Source organism: Canis lupus, chromosome 32, assembly GCF_048164855.1.
Source record: "Canis lupus baileyi chromosome 32, mCanLup2.hap1, whole genome shotgun sequence".
NCBI lineage: Eukaryota > Metazoa > Chordata > Mammalia > Carnivora > Canidae > Canis > Canis lupus.
Genome location: NC_132869.1, coordinates 30,262,417 through 30,283,898, shown reverse-complemented (window position 1 = coordinate 30,283,898; position 21,482 = coordinate 30,262,417). Strand labels below are relative to the sequence as shown.

Below are 21,482 nucleotides of genomic sequence, written 5' to 3'. Positions count from 1 at the left end.
TCCTGGGTCCGGGTAGATTACGTGACAGGAAACACCAAACAGCTTAATCAGTTCTGTTCTTTGTGTTTCCATTCACCATAATGCGGTCATGGTCACAGTGATTTCTGTTCCAATGAACAGAAAGCCGGAAAGGGAAAGGATCAGGTGAGAAAAAGAGGAGAGGGTGGGGGGAGGGAGGAGAGGAAGTTATGTGATGCTCCGAGCTTACCACTGAGGGGCTTAGACTGGGCTGTGTTTTCCTGTAAGAACAGGCCACGGCTGGGTTCCTCCTCTAATGAGAGAATGTTTATGCAAGGTAGAGGAGGTTTATGGAGCACTGACTCTGTGGTGCCTTCAAGGAACTTAAATCTTGTGGAAGAGAAGATGTGTCTGCAAGGCAAGACAAAGTGGAAGGTGTCCACAAGACACAGATGCAGAGATGAAAGGCTGCTAGACCTGACTGGACCTGACTTTCAAGGATCCCCTCAAGGGCAGGGCTGATGGGCAGCTCTTAGCATCTGCTTTCTCTCTCCTGGCTCCCCAAGTGGGAACATAGCACCTGAGACTCCCCTAATCGAGTCTAACTCCATTGACAGGGTGCTTTTCTCCTGTACCTCTCAAGGGCACGATGAGGGAAGATGGTGCAGGCAGAGAATTTGATTTTCCTAGAGGTTAACCAGAGGTCTGGGTCTGCTCAGGGCCTGGGGAGGCCTGGACTGATGGAATGGCCCCGGAGTAACCTGCCTGTACCTGAGACACTGGGTCCAGGGCCAAGACTGAAGATGCAAGGGAAGAGGTTGCCATCCTGCTGGAAGACTGGCTTACTGGCATCTAGAGAGGGCATGAGGAACAAGGGGAGACAACATGAGGAGAGGGCTGGAGGGAAGTTTCTAGGATAGGATCTATGCCCACACAATGGTTGCACTGGGTCTGCTTCCCTGTCTCCTCGAGATCCCTCCTCGAGATCTCCCAGAAGTTTATATGGGAACTGAATGTCCCTAAAATGGATTCTATTTTTACACACCTTCCTATATTATGCTTCCTGAGATGTCTTATTTCTGTTTGGTCTTCAACTGTCGGTGTTTCCACAAACTTTAGCTTTAACAAACTGTAGCTTAGGAACACCTGGGTGGCTCAATGGTTAAGCGTCTGCCTTTGGCTCAGGGTGTGATCCCGGAGTCCCATGTCGGGCTCCCTTGCGTGGAGCCTGCTTCTCCCTCTGCCTGTGTCTCTGCCTCTCATGAATAAATAAGTAAAACCTTAAAAAAAAAAACAACTGTAGCTTAAACAAACTTTAACAAACAAGCTTTAACTCTATTTCTACTTCTATCCCCAGGCCAGTCTTTTCCCTAATTCCTCCAGCTTACATCTATATACTCTTGAATGTAAAGGCAAAGTTTGAGTTGAACACTCTAAGAATTCCTACTTATAATTTTGCCTTTCCTGTTACGGATTTCCCAACTCTTTGTAAAGAGAGTAATGCTAGACCATCTGAGTCCCATTAAGGCTCATCTACTTAATGTCTGTGTGACCTCAGATAATTTACTTAAATGATATCAGGCTCAGTTTTTTCACTTACAAAGTGGGGTTACTAATCACACAACAAGTCCACCTAATTTAGGATTGTGCTCAGAATTAGCCATGATTCATACAGAGAGCCTGGCATGGTGCCTGGCACATCGTAAGCATTCAGTAATGAATAACTATTTATGTTGTCTTCAAAGAGGTCATTTCTGTACTACTTAATACCCTGATAAATAACCCACAGCACAATCTGGGGAATTTGTACCTCTTGCATCGTGAGAACTACTCAGAATTTACAGAGCTTTCAGGCAAGTCCTGTTTAGGGGAAGTTTAGTATTTCATGGAGTGTTCAGACGTAAGAATCAAAATAAGCTCAGTTTTCATTGTGAAATGAGACCCTGTTTATTGTCTGACTTGACACATTAGAATCTAATTTTCATGAGATCAGGATTCATGTCTCATCTTGCTTATCCCTGTATCCCCGGTACCTAGACTAGTACAGTTGACCCTTTAACAACATGTCGGTTAAGTGTGCTGACCCCAACACAGTTGAAAATCTGCATACAATTTTTGACTCTTTAAAAATTTAACTATTAACCTACATTTGGCTGGAAGCCTTACCAATAACATAGTCTAGATTAACACAGATGCTGTATGTTATTTATATTATGTACTGTATTCTTTTAATGAAGCAAACCAGAGAAAAGGAGATGTTATTAAGAGAATCATAAGGAAGAGAAAATACATTTACAGTATTCTATTTATCAAAAAAAGTTTGCATATAAGTGGACCTATCAACACTTCAAAACCGTGTTGTTCAAGGGTTCAGCTGTGCTTGGCACATAGTAGGCACTCAAAAAAGATTTCCTTGTGAATAAATGTGTAAATGTCAGACTATTCGTGGTAAATTGTTTAAGGAAGCAAACATGTGCCCGTCTATATCTATGTATCTGTATATCCTTCTTTTATCTTTGTTTTTTAGTTTTTTCCATCACAACACGTGTACTTTTGAATCCTCATCTCCTATTTCACTCATCCCTCCACCCACCTCTCTTCTGGTAACCATCAGTTCTCTGTAGTTAAGAGTCTATTTCTTAGTTTGTCTCTCTTTTCCTTCCCCACCCCCTTTAGTCATTTGTTTTCTTAAATTCTACATATGAGTCAAATCCTATGGTATTTATCTTTCTCTTACTTCTTTCACTTGGCATTATACTCTCTAGTTCTATCCATGTTGTTGCAAATGGCGAAATTTCATTCTCTTTTATGGCTGAATAATATTCCACCGTGTATACCATAACCTCTTTATCCATCCTCTCCATGGACACTTGGCTGCTTCCCTAGTTTGGCTATTATAAATAATGCTGCAATAAAACAGGGGTGCATGTATCCCTTTGAATTAGTGTTTTTTGGGTAAATACTCATTTATATGATCAACATCCTTTTTGCTTGTTTTCAGATCTCTAACAATGTTGGTAATCATACTAAATGTAAATAGATGAATCCTTATCTTGGGGCCTGCTGACGGAGGGGTACCAGTCTGTGGACTCAGGGCAAGTGTGTGTGTGAGCTGCCCTGGGAAGCACAAGAAAGCATCACATCATTTCCACATGGCACCTGAAGAGGGGATCCGACGTGATTGGGAGTCAGGTGGTCCACTGAGAAAGGCCTGGCATCAGAGCCAGGAAAAAGTAGAGTGAAGGGGCCCAGTTAGCAGGACCCACAGTGAGGGTGACCGTCATAGTGTGGCCAGTTCATAAAGATAAGGACCAGAAAAGAACCACCAAGCCACTGCTCAGCAGAGCCAGTAACCCCTGACAATGGCTCTTGGGTACAGATACCTCCCCATTGGAAAGAGGGATGAAAGGTAGAGAAAGGTGGAAAAGCTTGGAGCTGAAACTCTGAATTCACCTTGTTGAAATATGGAACTACTGAACTACCTTGAACCGAACATGCATGTATACATACTTTATGCAGGAATCTGGCCAGACCAAAAGCTTGTATGATACCTACAGCCAAGTGCTTAAAACCACGTGATTTCAAAAATAGCGTAAGAAAACAAGATTGGAAAACAAGTGCTGTCTAAAAACCTGGTGAAGTGGTTTGCCTGGTAGGTGCCAAGGTCACAGTTAATTTGGTAACTAATTATTTATCAGAGATGCAGCTGCTTGCCGGAATTATAACCAGGTTGAACTTTGGTCTGAGTTGGCGGTTTCCAGAGAAGCAGGTGGCTGAATGGAAATCCAGGCTTGAGTTACACGAACCATTGTCTGCCTTTGTTTTCATTGGGGTATTATGACTTAGAGGGCAATGACATGCAGCTGCTGCAGTGGGGTCATGATGCTCACATGGGTGACATGAGACCCTTGACTTTCAATGGCTGCTGCACCCTATAATTTTGTTGCCCTTTGCTTTTCCACAAGAGCACCATAGGATGCACCACTCAGCTGTAGGGAATCTGGGTTGGGGGGATACTCAGGAGGTCAGGAGGACCAGTGGGTGGCCTGACTAGAAGGCTGGGGACGGGGCCTTCTAGGCCTCTGAGTGGAATAGGAAATCTACAAGAAATGAGACCAGAGCCAGAATTAGGGCGTTCCGAAAGGGGACTGGCTGACACCAGCAGTATCCCAGCTATCAGACCTAGAGCTAATCTAGATGCTAAGAAGGCTTGATACTGAACACCACATTATGTGGCTGGTCAGATTAAATCTTTTTGCATCGGGTCAAGATAGGACCTGGAAACTGGAAGCAAGGGTGATGCTGGAAGTGCAGGTCCTGCAGCCTTGGCCAGGAAACAGGCTAATCCCGGAATCTGTACCAGGAAACAGGCTAATCCCGGAATCCCGGAATGTGCTGCCTTGACTAGCAATGTAAGTTGTGTGACAAGAGTGTCACATACCTCTGGGTCCTATCACTCCAACCAGACTGGCCAGCAGGGACCATTTGCATACTTCTTTGCATCAGGTGCACCACTCACCTTTTCATTGGTGCTCAGTAAACATCCGCTGTGGGTTGATAGCTTTGGTCAGGTGGGAAGGCTTGATTCAAAGGCAAGCCTTTGAAAGGCATTCTCTCTCTCTCTCTCTCTCTCCAGAGAGAACCCAAAATTCTGACAAGACCGTGATTCACTGTCCTCAGAAGGTGAAGATATAGTCGAGATGTACACCTACATCAATCCTCTGTTTGTAGCCTCCGTATTGTTGCCCTAATACCTATGAACCCCCGGTGTGGCAACGTGCAAAGGGGGCTTGATCTCTTCATTCGGAAGCTGTTTCTCTCTCTGAGCCTCAGTCCACTGATCTGTGAAATTGGACAATAATGACGCTCTCAACGTGCTGTGAAGATGAGTTGAAATAAAGTAATTAAAGGTATTTCTTAAGTTCAAGAGCTAAAACCATTTTAAGAGAAATAATTATTGATTTTCCCAGCAATGGGAAGATATGGATTTGAAGAGGTGGTTGTGCATGGAGATCTAAAAATAGATATTTTTAATCTATTTTACATGTTTTTTTCTCTTTTGTGTCAAGTAATAGTAGGGGCCTCTACGGCCAAGTTTTAAAAGGTAAAGAAAGACATCAATGAAATATTTGATAGACTGTGAGCAGAACCCAATCTCCTGATAAGATATTTACATTTCCACTGGATATTAATAGACACGTGTTTTAAAAGAAAAGGCTTTCCAGGCCTTGATAACAGTCTTCCTGAACCACATGTCTTAACTAAGCATATTTCTGCTTGCCCAGAAAAACAAGATTTCTGTTGCTATTGGGTGTTATTGATTTTTTTCTAATTATCTTGCTAATCCTGTCATGATTCCACCTCTTTATAGTATTTTACAAATAGGACCTTTATGGGATATTTTAAACTAAAAAGATTTCAAAGAATTCTGTTCACGTAGCTGTGCCAGTGTTAACAGCGTGGACCTGTATCAAAGTGGGGAGTGTGTGATTTAAGAGGGGCTTTGGCACTTAATCACAATTTGTCAAAATGTTAAAGAGAGGGAAAGAAGAGGTCTATTAATAAAATTAAAGATAGTTCTGAAAGAGCCGGGTTATGAATGAGAAAAAAATGTTTAATGTGACACCAGGGGGAGATATGGAGATATAAAAAAGACCAGGAATCCCAGTAAAAACTTTATGAATTAGGGTAGCAGTAGGGGGAATGATGCCTAGTAGAACAGCTTAAGAAATCAGCATCAGAAGTTTTGAGGGTCCCCAGTTGTAAATAATATGCTTTTATCAAAAGCACTATTTTATAAAAAATATTTTTTATCAAAATTATTTTAACCTGAAGACTATGCTAATATTTCAGAAAGATAAAAAACTGAGAGGGCTATCAGCCAGAGTTCTATCACTTTCTCACAATTAGAATTTTTTCAGATTCCCTCCCATCCTTCCTAGGTATCTTATGCTTTTGGGTGCAATTGTAAATGGGATTGACTCCTTAATTTCTCTTTCTTCAGTCTCATTGTTAGTGTATAGAAATGCCACTGACTTCTGGGCATTGATTTTGTATCCTGCCACGCTACCGAATTGCTGTATGAGTTCTAGCAATCTTGGGGTGGAGACTTTTGGGTTTTCTATGTAGAGTATCATGTCATCGGCGAAGAGGGAGAGTTTGACTTCTTCTTGGCCAATTTGAATGCCTTTAATGTCTTTTTGTTGTCTGATTGCTGATGTTGAACAGCAGTGGTGAGAGTGGACATCCCTGTCTTGTTCCTGATCTTAGGGGAAAGGCTCCCAGTGCTTCCCCATTGAGAATGATATTTGCTGTGGGCTTTTCATAGATGGCTTTTAAGATGTCGAGGAATGTTCCCTCTATCCCTACACTCTGAAGAGTTTTGATCAGGAATGGATGCTGTATTTTGTCAAATGCTTTCTCTGCATCCAATGAGAGGATCATATGGTTCTTGGTTTTTCTCTTGCTGATATGATGAATCACATTGATTGTTTTACGGGTGTTGAACCAGCCTTGTGTCCCAGGGATAAATCCTACTTGGTCATGGTGAATAATTTTTTTAATGTACTGTTGGATCCTATTGGCCAGTATCTTGTTGAGAATTTTTGCATCCATGTTCATCAGGGATATTGGTCTGTAATTCTCCTTTTTGGTGGGGTCTTTGTCTGGTTTTGGAATTAAGGTGATGCTGGCCTCATAGAACGAATTTGGAAGTACTCCATCTCTTTCTATCTTTCCAAACAGCTTTAGGAGAATAGGTATGGTTTCTTCTTTAAACGTTTGATAAAATTCCCCTGGGAAGCCATCTGGCCCTGGACTCTTGTGTCTTGGGAGGTTTTTGATGACTGCTTCAATTTCCTCCCTGGTTATTGGCCTGTTCAGGTTTTCTATTTCTTCCTGTTCCAGTTTTGGTAGTTTGTGGCTTTCCAGGAATGCGTCCATTTCTTCCAGATTGCCTAATTTATTGGCGTATAGCTGTTCATAATATGTTTTTAAAATCGTTTGTATTTCCTTGGTGTTGGTAGTGATCTCTCCTTTCTCATTCATGATTTTATTAATTTGAGTCTTCTCTCTCTTCTTTTTAATAAGGCTGGCTAATGGTTTATCTATCTTGTTAATTCTTTCAAAGAACCAACTCCTGGTTTTGTTGATCTGTTCCACAGTTCTTCTGGTCTCGATTTCGTTGAGTTCTGCTCGAATCTTTATTAACTCCCTTCTTCTCTTGGGTGTAGGATCTATTTGCTGTTTTTTCTCTAGCTCCTTTATGTGTAAGGTTAGCTTTTGTATTTGAGTTCTTTCCAGTTTTTGAATGGATGCTTGTATTGCGATGTATTTCCCCCTTAGGACTGCTTTTGCTGCATCCCAAAGATTTTGAACGGTTGTATCTTCATTCTCATTAGTTTCCATGAATCATTTTAATTCTTCCTTAATTTCCTGGTTGACCCTTTTATCTTTTAGCAGGATGGTCCTTAACCTCCACATGTTTGAGGTCCTTCCAAACTTCTTGTTGTGATTTAGTTCTAATTTCAAGGCATTATGGTCTGAGAATATGCAGGGGACAATCCCAATCTTTTGGTATCGGTTCAGACCCGATTTGTGACCCAATATGTGGTCTATTCTGGAGAAAGTTCCATGTGCGCTTGAGAAGAATGTGTATTCAGTTGAGTTTGGATGTAAAGTTCTGTAGATATCTGTGAAATCCATCTGGTCCAGTGTATCATTTAAAGCTCTCGTTTCTTTGGAGATGTTGTGCTTAGAAGACCTATCGAGTATAGAAAGAGCTAGATTGAAGTCACCAAGTAGAAGTGTATTATTATCTAAGTATTTCTTCACTTTGGTTAATAATTGATTGATATATTTGGCAGCTCCCACATTCGGGGCATATATATCGAGGATTGTTAAGTCCTCTTGTTGAATAGATCCTTGAAGTATGATATAGTGTCCCTCTTCATCTCTCACTACAGTCTTCGGGGTAAATTTTAGTTTATCTGATATAAGGATGGCTACCCCTGCTTTCTTTTGAGGACCATTCGAATGGTAAATTGTTCTCCAACCTTTTATTTTCAGGCTGTAGGTGTCCTTCTGTCTAAAATGAGTCTCTTGTAGACAGCAAATAGATGGGTCCTGCTTTTTTATCCAGTCTGAAACCCTGCGCCTTTTGATGGGGTCATTAAGCCCGTTCACATTCAGAGTTACTATTGAGAGATATGAGTTTAGTGTCATCATGATATCTATTCAGTCCTTGTTTTTGCAGACTGTTCCACTGAACTTCTTCTTAAAGGGGAATTTTAAGAGTCCCCCTTAAAATTTCTTGCAGAGCTGGTTTGGAGGTCACATATTCTTTTAGTTGCTGCCTGTCTTGGAAGCTCTTTATCTCTCCTTCCATTTTGAATGAGAGCCTTGCTGGATAAAGTATTCTTGGTTGCATGTTCTTCTCATTTAGGACCCTGAATATATCCTGCCAGCCCTTTCTGGCCTGCCAGGTCTCTGTGGAGAGGTCTGCTGTTACCCTAATACTCCTCCCCATAAAAGTCAGGGATTTCTTGTCTCTTGCTGCTTTAAGGATCTTCTCTTTATCTTTGGAATTTGCAAGCTTCACTATTAAATGTTGAGGTGTTGAACGGTTTTTATTGATTTTAGGGGGGGGATCTCTCTATTTCCTGGATCTGAATGCCTGTTTCCCTTCCCAGGTTAGGAAAGTTTTCAGCTAGAATTTGTTCAAATACATATTCTGGCCCTCTGTCCCTTTCGGCGCCCTCGGGAACCCCAATTAAACGTAGGTTTTTCTTTCTCAGGCTGTCGTTTATTTCCCTTAATCTATCCTCATGGTCTTTTAATTGTTTGTCTCTTTTTTCCTCAGTTTCCCTCTTTGCTATCAACTTGTCTTCTAGGTCACTCACTCGTTCTTCCACCTCGTTAACCCTCGTCGTTAGGACTTCTAGTTTGGATTGCATCTCATTCAATTGATTTTTAATTTCTGCCTGATTAGCTCTAAATTCTGCAGTCATGAAGTCTCTTGAGTCCTTTATACTTTTTTCTAGAGCCACCAGTAGCTGTATAATAGTGCTTCTGAATTGGCTTTCTGACATTGAATTGTAATCCAGATTTTGTAACTCTGTGGGAGAGAGGACTGTTTCTGATTCTTTCTTTTGAGGTGAGGTTTTCCTTCTAGTCATTTTGCTCAGTGCAGAGTGGCCAAAAGCAAGTTGTATTGGGAATAAGAGAAAAAGAGAGGAAAGAAAGAAGGAAAGAAAAGAGAAAGAGAAAAAAAAGGGAAGAAAAGAAACGAAAAAAAAAAGAGAAAGAAAAAGAAAGGAGAAAAAAAAGGGGGTGGGGGAAGGAAACAAATCAAAAAGCAAAACAAAACAAAACAAACAAAAAAAAAAAAGAACCACCGGGGAGTATCTTCTGATTCTGTGTACTTTAAGTCCCTTGGCTTCTCCTGGAAGTTGTCAGTCTAGCTGGTGTTCTGGGGGAGGGGCCTGTTGTGCTGATTTTCAGGTGTTAGCAGTTGGGGGAGCTGCTGTGCCCCTGCCTGGTGCAGGGCTCGGTGGGGGTTGTTTACCCCGTGAGGCCGCAGGAGGAACAGCCCCAGTGGCGGGGCAGCTCTGGAAACCTGGATTCAGCTCCGGCAGGAACTCCGTCTGCAGGGCCTGGAGGCTCCGGGGCGGGGCCGCTGATGTGCTCAGCTGGGGCAGGAGCGTCCTCGCTGTCCTGGGCCCTCCCGGCCTCTGCCTGTCCCGGGGGAGGCGGGATCCTGGGCTGTGTCCCGGCGCCCTGTGCCCCGGAGCCTGCGCTGGTGGATTCGCGCTCCCGGGCCGCAGGCCCCTCCGCGGAGCTGCCGCCCGAGCCCTCCGAGCTGCTCCTGGAACCGCGCAGCCCCCTCCGCACGGAGCCTCTTCCTCTGCCCGAGCTTCCCTCCCATCCTTATCTATTTGTTTATTTTTCAAGATTACAGTTGTACACTTTGTACCATGTTCTACATTTCCATGTTGTTCCAGTCTTCATCATTACAGTTTAAATGGACACATTTTGTTTTTTGCTTTCTTCATTGCTTTTTCCCCCTTGTTCCACAAACCCATTCATATTTCTTCATTGTAAAAAAAAAAAAAAAAGTCTTCTTTAGCTCTTGGTTTTAAATAGAGTCAATATGTATTGTCAAGTGAGAAAAGGAAAGCTCAGGAAAAAAATGTATGGAATTTGCTTGGCCATTAGAAGTAAGACATTCTCTTTGATTATAGCAAGTATTGATTTTTTGAGACTCCTCTTATTAGCAAGAGTTATAACTCTACCAACAGCAAAAGCTGTTGTGCTCTTTTTAGCAATTCTTTGGCTGTTTTCTCTTTCCCTCAGGATTTCTTGTCTTCCCCATATTGCTTCTTAATCCATTGAAAAATTGTTTCTATTTTCTGCCCTTGGAGCCAGAGCTATAAAGTCATAGCCTCAACTTTCTAATGCAACATCTAATAGGTACCCATTGTTAAAGGATATACTGAGGCATAAAAAGATTTTACATTTATTTGGCCAAAAATTAATTCCAGCTGGTGGGTGGCACCAAACCAGAAGTGGTTAGGAACACTCTATCAACAAGAGCTCAAAGGGAGAATTGCATAGAGAAAAGCTGAAAGTAAAGTAAAATTATTGATTGAAAACCTAGTTGGTGGGCACCTGGGTGGCTCACTGGTTAAGCATCTGCCTTCAGCTTAGGTCCTGGTCCTGTGATCAAGTCTTGCATTGGGCTCCCTGCAGGGAGCCTGCTCCTCCCTCTCACTATGTCTCTGCCTCTCTCTGTGTCTCTCATGAATAGATAAATAACCCCCCCCCCCAAAAAAAAAGCCTAGTTGGCTGTTGGTGATTGGTTGTCCTTAGAGTTTGTCTTCGTGGGTACAAAGTATAAGATACTTGCAGGCTTACATTTCGGTTTGTCTGCATATGTCTGCCATTGTTTTAGAGCCACCTCAGTCAATGGCCTCCTGCTTTAATTAGTTTAACACAATTTAGAGGACCCAAGGAAGATTTGATGCAAATGCCTTAGACCTGAGCCCAGAACTTAACCTACTGCTGTGCTTCTAAATACAAAATTGTTTCCAGACAACAGCCATTTGTCTGCCTGAGTTCCTTTAGGCCTCTGAATTAATCTCTACAAATGTCTAGGGTGTGCCAATATTGTGCATTTTTATTTGTGTATCCTATTAATACATATACCCAGACCACTATTTCTTGAACCTAAGAGCAGACATGAGCTGACTATTTTAATGAGGTCTGTCCACCATTTAGATGAATTAGCATCAGTACTTGATGGCATCAATCAGGAGGTTGCTTTCACTTTTCTGAACCATTCCCCAATTTGGATGCCCACCCCTTCTAGCACCCTCCATTTTACAGCAGCCAGAGCCCTTGCTCTCTCTTGCCCTCCCCTCCTTGTAGAAATACACATCTGGCACTATGAACACTGCCTGGTATGTAGTAGGTACTCAGTAAATCTACCAAGTGAATGAATGAAAAATCCTGATTCTCACAGAATCCTTACTATGCAAGGTGTTTCACACCAAACCTCTTTTAAGTTCTGTAACCTTGCAAGGTATTATTATCCTCACTCTATGGAAGAAAAGCAGGAAGATTCCAGGAATATAGTGACTTTTTTCAAGACCATCTATCCATTTGTGGTGGGCTGAGTAAAAGCCCCCCAGAGATGTCCACATCCTAATTCCCAGAACCTACAAATATGTTCTCTTATATGGCAAAAGGGACTTTGCAGATAATGTTACATTAAGGATATTCAGACAGGAAGATTATCCTGGATTATTTGAGGGGGGATCCAATGTAATCACAAGGGTCTTTTTTCTTTCTTTTTTTTTTGAGAGAGAGAGTTGAACATGTGTGAGGGCTGGGAGAGAAGGGCTGAGAGAGAGGGAAAGGAGAATCTCAAGCAGACTCCCTGCTGAGTAATGAGCCCCATGCAGGGCTTGATCTCACAACCAGGAGATCACACCTGAGCCAAAATCAAGAGTCAGACACTTAACCCCTCAATCCATCCAGGCATGTCCACAAGGGTCCTCTTAAGAGGGAGACAAGAGGGTCAGCTAGAGAGAATGCAATTTGACAACTGATGATGTGAGCTGGTGATGTAATCTGAGACCACCAAGCAAGGAATATGGGAGCCTCCAGAAGCTGGAAAGTGTATGGAAATGGATTGTTCCCTAGAGCCTCCAAAGAACATTGCCTTGATTTCAGCCTATAAACCCATTTTGGACTTCTAACTTTCCGAGTAGTCAGATAAAAATGTATGTTGTTTTAAGTCACTAAGTTTGTGGTCATTTGTTAGAGCAGTGACAAGGAGCTAGTACACCACCCTAATTGGTCACTGAAAGGGCAGGACTCACAAGAACAATCTTATAGCAACTTAGTCTTTTTTCACTGGCACCCTGTACTCCTGCTGTGGAGCTGATTCTTTCCTGGACTGAGATAAGATTTCATGCAAGTGCCATAACTTCTATGTAATAAAAGTCCCCAGTCGCCTTAGTCTTCCAGTGATATGAGATCCATAATTGAAATGTCCAGTGTTGTTTTTTTAAACACAATTATGCCATAAACTTCCAAAATAAAGCTGCTCCCTTTCCCCAGCCAGGACCTACTATAGGAGCCTGCTGTGGCCACTTCGGCTCTCCTGGTAATACTGCCTTTCCTTCCCTCGTCCAGACTTGCTATAAATCTCAAAGACTGCAAGGTTGCAGTGGAGAGAGGAAGAAAAGGGAAAGGACAGGAAAAGTCTTACTTGATGAGCACTTTTCTGGTCTAGTCTCCTCTGACCTAGTAAGTGTTTAGAGATGATTTTCTCTTTTGTGGGTTTTTTGATGATGTGCTTCCAATTTGAAAATTTTTCTCTTGTTTTTCCTTTATTGGGGAAGGATATGTATCTCCTGGCTGGTCACTTAGTAGCTCCTCCCTCTGCCCCTGCGGCCCTCTTTCTTCCAAGGCAAACCCCCTATTGCAGAGCCTCAAGGTGGCCAGGCAGGCCTTTCTGCCAGGGGCCCCATCTGGTCTTGGGCAAACACCAACACATCCTTGGACCTCTGGGAGTACAGTGACACCCCAACGGTGCAGCTCCCTCTGCTGCCCAAACCGCTGCTGCCAGCATGCCCTCTTTAGCTGTCTCCCGCATAAAGGAAGCCCTTGGAGTAAGCCCTTCATGCCAGTGATGATAGCATGAGGAGGAAGCCCCCAACACACACACACCTCCCTCTCTGCAGTGAGCGCTGGGACCCACAGCACGCTGGCAGTTCTCTAGGCACATGCTCCAACTTCTAATTTCCTTCCAGCTCTCTGATTTTAACTCCTGGATTTGCAAGTAGTGACAGGGTTTCAGCCACATGCTTTGAAAATAAAATTGACACTTTGTCCTGCTGCCATTTTAGGTAATGTGTATATAATTTTTTCCCCAATCAGACAGGGGGAAAAAAACCCAAACCAGATCGCACTGGGAGATAAGCCAAAAATAATAAGCTCACCAAGTCTGGTTCTGGTCCACTCATTAAGTGAAGCCTCGACCTTCTCCAGTCTGTTAGGTTTCCAGACTCTATAATCCCTACTTCTCCCAGTGGGGGTGGGGGCTGCCATTTGATTCCTAACCTGACTCTATCAAAAACTTTACCCTGACTTTTGCAGTATTGACATCTGACTGTATGTTATGACTTTGGAGGATATGATAATCATGTGAAAAAGTTGCTGCTTCTCTACCATGACAGGCTACTGTTGACGAGGTAAAGTATCTATCACGGATTTTATTTTGTAGTTTATTTTTTGTTTTTGCCAGTCGGTCCTTTTGAAGTCTGACTCCTTGAAAAAGTGAACTTCTTTTCTTTCCTACATGGTTTTGTCTGTAGATCTTCTTTCTTAAATCCTACACAGGCTGCTAGGATTTGGAATATGGGAGTGACGGGCACCTATTGGAGTCTCAGGCAAAACCGAGACCAACATTATTCTCTAGTCACATCCTGGCCCATGAGTCAGGGGCAAGCCTGGGATTCAAAGCTGGATGATCTGAAGCCAGTCCATTTTCTACCACACTTCGGTGTCCCAGCTATTATGGAGTTGAAGTGCCCTGGTTTCATTTAAACTTAAATGATTATCAACTTCATATAGGCTGCTATTTGCAGAAGAGGCTATATACAAAACTAACGGTAACCATATATCAAAAACCACTGAGAAACATGCAAGGAATAAAGAGAAAGAAATCCAAATATAGCAGTCAAGAAAATCAGCAAAACATTAAAGAGAGAAAGGCAAGAAAGGATGAGAGAAAATCTCCAGAAACAACCACAAAACAAGCAATAAAATGGCAATAAATACATATCTATCAATAATTACTTTGAATGCAAATGGACTAAACACTCCATTCAAAAGACATAGGGTGTCAGAATGGATAAAAATATTGTAAGATCCATCTATATGCTGCCTACAAGAAGTCATTTTAGACCCTGCAGATTGAAAGTGAGAGGATGGAGAAAATCTATGCAAATGAATGTCATAAAAAGCTGGAGTAGCAATACTTATATTAGACAAGCTACTTTTTTAAAAAAGATATTATTTATTTGAGAGAGCAGAGAGAGAGAGAGAGAGAGATAGAACCAAGTGGGAGAGAGAGAGGAAGAAGCAGATTCCCTGCTGAGCATGGAGCCCAATGTGGGGCGGCTCGATCCCAGGACCCTGAGAGCATGACCTGAGCCAAAGGCAGATGCTTAACTGACTGAGCCACCCAGGAACCTCCAAATTAGACTTTAAAACAAAGACTGTAACAAAAGACAAAGAAGGGCACTATATAATAATAAAGGGGATGATCCAACAAGAAGAGCTAACAATTATAAATATTTATGCACCCAACATGAGAGCACCCAATATATAAAACAACAAATAACAAGCATAAAGGAACTGATCAATAATACTACAATGATAGTAGTGGGCTTTAACACCCCACTCATATCAATGGACAGATCATCTAAGCAGAAAATCAACAAGGAAACAATGACTTTGAATGACACACTGGACCAGATGGACTTAACAGACATAGAACATTCTATCCTAAAACAGCAGAATATGCATTCTTTTCAAGTACACATGGGATGTTCTCCAGAATACATCACATATTAGGCCACAAAACAGGCCTTAATAAATACAAGAAGATTAAAATCATACTATGCACTTTTCTGACCACAAACTATTAAACTAGAAGTTGACCACAAGAAAAAATCTGGAAAGACCACAAATACATGAAGGGTAAATAACGTGCTACTAAACAATGAATGGATCAACCAGGAAATCAAAGAAGAAATTAAAAAAAAAAAAAAAAACAAAAAAAACCCCAACAGTCTAAAACCTTTGGGATGCAGCAAAAGTGGTCCTAAGAGGGAAGTATATAGCAAACAGGACTACCTCAAGAAGCAAGAAAAATCTCAAACAACCTAACCTTATGTCTAGAGGAGATAGAAAAACAACAACAAGGATCCCTGGGTGGCGCAGTGGTTTGGCGCCTGCCTTTGGCCCAGGGCGCGATCCTGGAGACCCGGGATCGAATCCCACGTCGGGCTCCCGGTGCATGGAGCCTGCTTCTCCTTCTGCCTATGTCTCTGCCTCTCTCTCTCTGTGTGACTATCATAAATAAATAAAAATTAAAAAAAAAAAAAGAAAAACAACAACAAATGAAACCTAAAGCTAACAGAAAGAAGGAAGCAATAAAGATTAGAGCAGAAATAAACGATATATAAACTAAAAAACAAAAAGCAACAGATCAGATCAGTGAAAACAGGAACTGGCCCTTTGAAAAAATTAATAAAATTGATAAATCTCTAGCCAGACTTATCAAAAAGAAAAGAGAAAGGACCAAATTAGATAAAGTCACAAAAGAGAAGGGAGAAATAACAACCAACACGACAGATATACAAATAATTTTAAGAGAATATTATGAAAAACTATATGCTACCAAATTAGACAATCTAGAAAAAAATGGATAAATTCCTAGAAACATATAAACTACCAAAACAGGACAAAATAGAAAACTCGAACAGACTGATAACAATCAAGAAATTAAATCAATAATCAAAAAACTCTCAACAAACAAAAGTCCAGGACTAGATGGCTTCACATTTAAAGAAGAGTTAATACCTATGCTTCTTAAACTATTCTAAAAAAAAAAAAAAAGAAAGGAAAATGTTCAAATTCATTCTATGAGGCCAGCATTACCCTGATGCCAAAACCAGTTAAAGACACCACACACACACACACACAAAGAACCATAGGCCAATATTTTTGATGAATATAGATGCAAAAATCCTGAACAAAATACTAGCAAACTGAACCCCACAATACGTTAAAAAAAATCATTCACCAGGATCAAGTGGGATTTATTCCTGGGTTGCAAGGCAGTGGGTTCAATACTCACAAACCAATGTGATACATCACATTAATAAGAGAAAGGATAAGAACCATATGATCCTTTTAATAGATCCAGAAAAAGCGTTTGACAAAATACAGCATCCATTAATGATAAAAACCTTCAAACAAAGTGCATTTAGGGGAAACATACCTCAGTATAATAAAGGTCATATATGAAAAACTCACAGCTAACATTATAGTCAATGGTGAAAAGCTGAGAGCTTTACCTGTATGGTCAGAAACAAGACAGGAATGTCCACTCTCACCATTTTTATTCAACATAGTACTGGACATTCTAGCCATAGCAGTCAGACAACAAAAATAAATAGAAGGCATCCGAATGGGCAAGGAAGAAGTAAAATTTCACTATTTGCAGATGACTCGATATAGATACTCGATATATAACATCCGAAATACTCCACCAAAAAACTGCTCGAAGTGATAAATTCAGTAAAGTCACAGGATACAAAATCAATGTACAGAAATCTGCTGCAGTTCTATATACCAATAATGAAGCCGCGGAAAAAGAAATTAAGGAATCAATTCCATTTGCAATTGCACCAAAACAGTAAAGTATCTAGAAATAAACATAACCAAATAAGTGATTTATACTCTGTAAACTGTAGAATACTTTTGAAGAAATTGAGAAAGACACAAAGAAATGGAAAGATATTCCATGTTCAAGGATTGGAAGAATAAATATTGTTAAAATGTCTATACCAAACCTATCCACATATTTACTGGAAATGCTACCAAAATACCACCAGCATTTTTCATAGAGCTGGAACAAACAATCCTAAAATTTGTATGGAACCACAAAATACCCTAAGTAGCCAAAGGGATCTTGCAAAAGAAAAGCAAAGTTGGAGGAATCAATTCTGAACTTCAAGTTATATTACAAAGCTGTAGTAATCGAAATAGTCTGGTACTGGCATAAAAATAGACACATGGATCAATGGAGCAGAATAGAAAACACAGAAATGGATCCAGAATTATATGGTCAAATTGGTCATTATATGGTCATCTTTGACAATGCTGGAAAGAATATTCAATGGGAAGAAAACTGTCTCTTTAATAAATGGTGTTGGGAAAACTGCATATTAACATGCAAAAGAATGAAACTGGACCACTTTCTTATACACAAAAATAAATTCATGATAGATTAAAGACCTAAACATGAGATCTGAAACCATAGAAATCTTAGAAGATCACAGTAACTTCTTTGACATTAGGCATATCATATCTTTCTGTTTCTCCTGAGTCAAGGGAAACAAAAGTAACAATAAACTATTAGGGCTACATCAAAATAAAAAGCTTCTGCACAGTAAAGGAAATAATCAACCAAAACTAAAATGCAACCTATGGAATGGGAGAAGATACATGCAAATTATATGTCTTATAAAGAGTTAGTATCCAAAATACATAAAGAACTTATAAAACTCGGTGGCTTAGTTGGTTGAGCATCCAAGTCTTGATTCCAGCTCAGATTGTAATCTCAGGGTTGTGGGATCGAGCCCCACATCAGGCTCTGCACTCAGAGCAGAGTCTGCTTGTCTTTCTCCCTCCCTCTCTGCCCCTCCCCCACCTCTCTCAAAATAAAATCTTTTAAAAAGAAAACTTATAAAACTCAACACTTCAAAAACAAATAATCTAATTAAAAATGGGCAAAACACATGAATAGACATTTTTCCAAAGAAAACATACAGAGAGCCAACAGACACATGAAAAGATGCTCAACATCACTCATTGTCAGGAAAATGCAAATCGTACAATGAGATAGTATCTCACACCTGTCAGAATGGCTAAAATCAACAACACAGGAAACAACAATTGTTGGTGAGGATGTGGAGAAAAAGGAACACTCATGCACTATTGGTGGGAACGCAAACTGGTGCAGCCACCCTGGTAAACAGTACAGAGGTTCATCAAAAAGCTAAAAATAGAGCTACCTCATGATCCAGCTACCTTATGATCTGAAGTGCTATTTACCCCAAGAATACAAAATTACCAATTCTTTTTTTTTTTAAGATTTTATTTATTTATTCATGAGAGAGAGGCAGAGACACAGGCAGAGGGAAAAGCAGGCTCCATGCAGGGAGCCCGAGTGGGACTCGATCCCCGGACTCCAGGATCACGACCCAAGCTGAAGGCAGCACCAAACTGCTGAGCCACCCGGGCTGCCCAAGGCAGGTGATTTTCAATCAGCTTTAGCCTTGTGTTCTGAGCATTGAGACCCTTGCACCACCACGATGAGAAAGATCCTTTCCCCTTCCCATGTTTTGTTCTTATCGCTGAGCCTCGACCTTGAACTCTCTATAGGAACCTCTCTCCTACTAAACTTCCCAGAGCCCTGTCCTCTTCAAAAGACTGACCCTGAACTTGAGGAGAAACTCTGCTTGCCTCACATGAGGCCCCCCTTTGTCTCCAGATTCCACTTATTGGTTGGGAATATCCTGACAGTTTCACATGAGCATCCTTGCTTCTCCTCCGTTGCTGACATTTGCTTTGATTGTGCCGGACCAATAGTACACCTGTTCACCAGACGGAGCCTCCCCTGGTTGGTCTGGACAAGTCCTCACAGACTCTTCTCTGCCAGGTCCTAGGATCTGACAAGAAGCCTTTGTCTTGGGTGCTGATAGCGCGTGTCTCCATGACTTCTCACTAACCAAGCAACTAGTAGAGGCATTGCTTTTTAATATGAAGGTGAAGGAAAAATTAATGACCTTCCTAATGCCTAGCAAGGCACAATTGATATCTATTCCACTTTTCTCCCAATTGTTTTTTAAAAATTCATTGATTTGAGAGAGAGAGAGAGATACAGAGACAGAGAGTACAGAGGGTTGGGGGTGGAGGGACGTCAAAGGAAAAGGGAGAAGCAGGACCCTGGGATCATGATCTGAGCCAAAGGCAGATGCTTAACTGACTGAGCCACCCAGGAGCCCCCAACTGGCTTTTTTTTTTTTAAATTGTTTCATTTCCACTCACTGTTGCTGCCATAACTTCAATGAGCCAACAGGACAGGCCTCAATGCAAAGGGCAACTTGAAGGAATTATCGAGAGTCTTAGTGTCCCGTCTCTTCATCTCAGGCTCTCCTCCTACCTAATGGCTTCATTGCATGCACACATTGGCTCTGAGAGCGGTGGGCTGGAGGGAGCAGAACACCTTCAGGATGATGTGCAGCACGAGGACACTGGATAGAACCAACCCCCTTGGAGGGGAACCATTGGAACATGGTCAATGGGCACAGACTGCCTCTCTTGTCCCTTTTCAGCCCAGATGCTGTCTCACCCCTGACCTCTTAGCATTGCCTGTCAGCTCTGCATGTTTCCATTTAGGGCTTTCCCCCGCTCACTGCAAGATGTCTCCTGCTGAACTACCTGTCTCAGTATCACCTTCCCACCAGCATCTGGCACCTAGCGCGCTGATGCATCTGATGCACCTCACTCTGGCTCTGCCCACTTGCCCTATGCACCCCCTCCTATGGAGCCTGACTACTTAAGAGTCCTGAGCATATTATTAACTGAGCAGAATTAATATGTTCTTGTGCAAGGCGACTGAAGTGGGAGTTTATCCATCCTCATGCCTCTCATACTCATTCTTTTTCTTTAAAATGTGTCTTAACGATCAACCGTATGCTAGGCACTGTGGGAGAGCTGACTAGCCCGCAGCCTGATGAGAGCAGCATGCCTGCAAGCAAATAATTGCTATTCGGTGTGACAAACTGCTGTCAAGTTTATCCACAAAAAATGGATGGTGACCTTAAGGCGGTCTCCTTCCCAGGGGAAGCACCGTGCAGTGTCAGGGACCGAGCTAAGTGCTTTGGCTATTCAATGAGTTTCCTAAAGTGGATTAGGCCCCACAATTGTTGTGTGGGTATGTGTGTGTGTGTGTGTGTGCGTGTATGTGCATGTGCACTCGCCTGTGTGAATACAATCACACACCACATCTTCTGGGGCTTCTCAAAGCCATCTATCCTTTCTGTGATGCCTGGCCAAGGGCCAACACCCCAGGATTTAGTCAGAAGTCATAAATTCAATTCCAAACTCTGCTGAGTGATCCGGAGAAAAATATTCAAATTCTCTGAATTTTAGTTTCCTCTTTGAAACAAAAATCAGATCCTGCCTTCATGGGGCTGTGACAAGGACCAAGAGAAGTGATATACACATACGAAAATAGCTTTGTACTCTGAAGTGTTGAAAACAGGTGACATGCAGTGACTCTGGCCCCGGTTTGAAAGAGATGCCTCTGGCTCTCAGAGACCTCAGAGTGGCCGTGCTCTGCTCCCATGCTTTGTGTCTTGCACTCACCTGGGTAGAGCCTACCTGCCCTACTGCTCAGGTTGCAGGGCCTGCTGGCTGCTGCTGGGAAACCAGGAGGAGGCAATGAAGAAGAAGGGGCGGCTGGCCAGGAAAAATAGGAAGTTGGTGCATTTGGATGATGATAGGGATATATATATATATACATATTTTTTGGCTGGAAGATAAGAGTGTTTTTGTTAGTTTAAGGGGGGTAAGGGAGCTCATGGCAGTTATCTGAACGGACCTTGTTTGTGGATGGCTCCAGACTTTGAGACCTGGCCTGTGCTGGCACCAGGCAAAGCTGAAGTGTTTTTAACCCAGAGGAAAATCCCCAATGTCTCCTGATGATCAGTATAGTGCTGAAGTCTGCAGAGGGAACAAGCACTCAGGCCAGGTTGTACCCACTTCAGGAGGTTGTGCGGATGCTACAGAGACCCTGTCATTTCTGTTGGGTTTCTTTCTTTCTTTTTTTTTTTTCTTAAGATTCTATTTATTTGACAGAGAGAGAGCACAAGCAGGGGGAGCAGCAGAGGGAGAGGGAGAAGCCGCTCTTTGTTGAGTGGAGAACCCAATCCCAGGACCCTGAGATCATGACCTGAGCTGAAGGCAGATGCTTAACCCACTGAGCCATCCCAGCGGCCCTTCTGTTGTAGAGACAAAATGGGGTTGGAGGTAAGGGGAGCCCCGAGAGTGTTAGGGTAGAGGCCTGTTCCTCTCCCTGCAATGAACTAACTGCAACAGCTGATCAGAGGGACAGCTAAGGTTTTTCCATGTTCCCAAGGCCTCCTGGGTGGATT

The 21,482-nt window shown here is 42.1% G+C and overlaps 1 protein-coding gene across 1 annotated transcript in view; it reads left to right on the top strand.

Moving 5' to 3' along the window:
* The window catches only part of LOC140623045 (C2 calcium-dependent domain-containing protein 4A-like), a 66,276-nt gene that overhangs the window by 38,339 nt on the left and 6,455 nt on the right, over nucleotides 1-21,482 (top strand). The window contains exons 5-8 of the transcript XR_012022723.1: nucleotides 2,960-4,370; nucleotides 4,595-4,868; nucleotides 12,658-12,771; nucleotides 13,624-13,718. The gene's annotated coding sequence lies outside the window, so the exon portion shown is untranslated. The remainder of the gene's footprint in view (nucleotides 1-2,959; nucleotides 4,371-4,594; nucleotides 4,869-12,657; nucleotides 12,772-13,623; nucleotides 13,719-21,482) is intronic.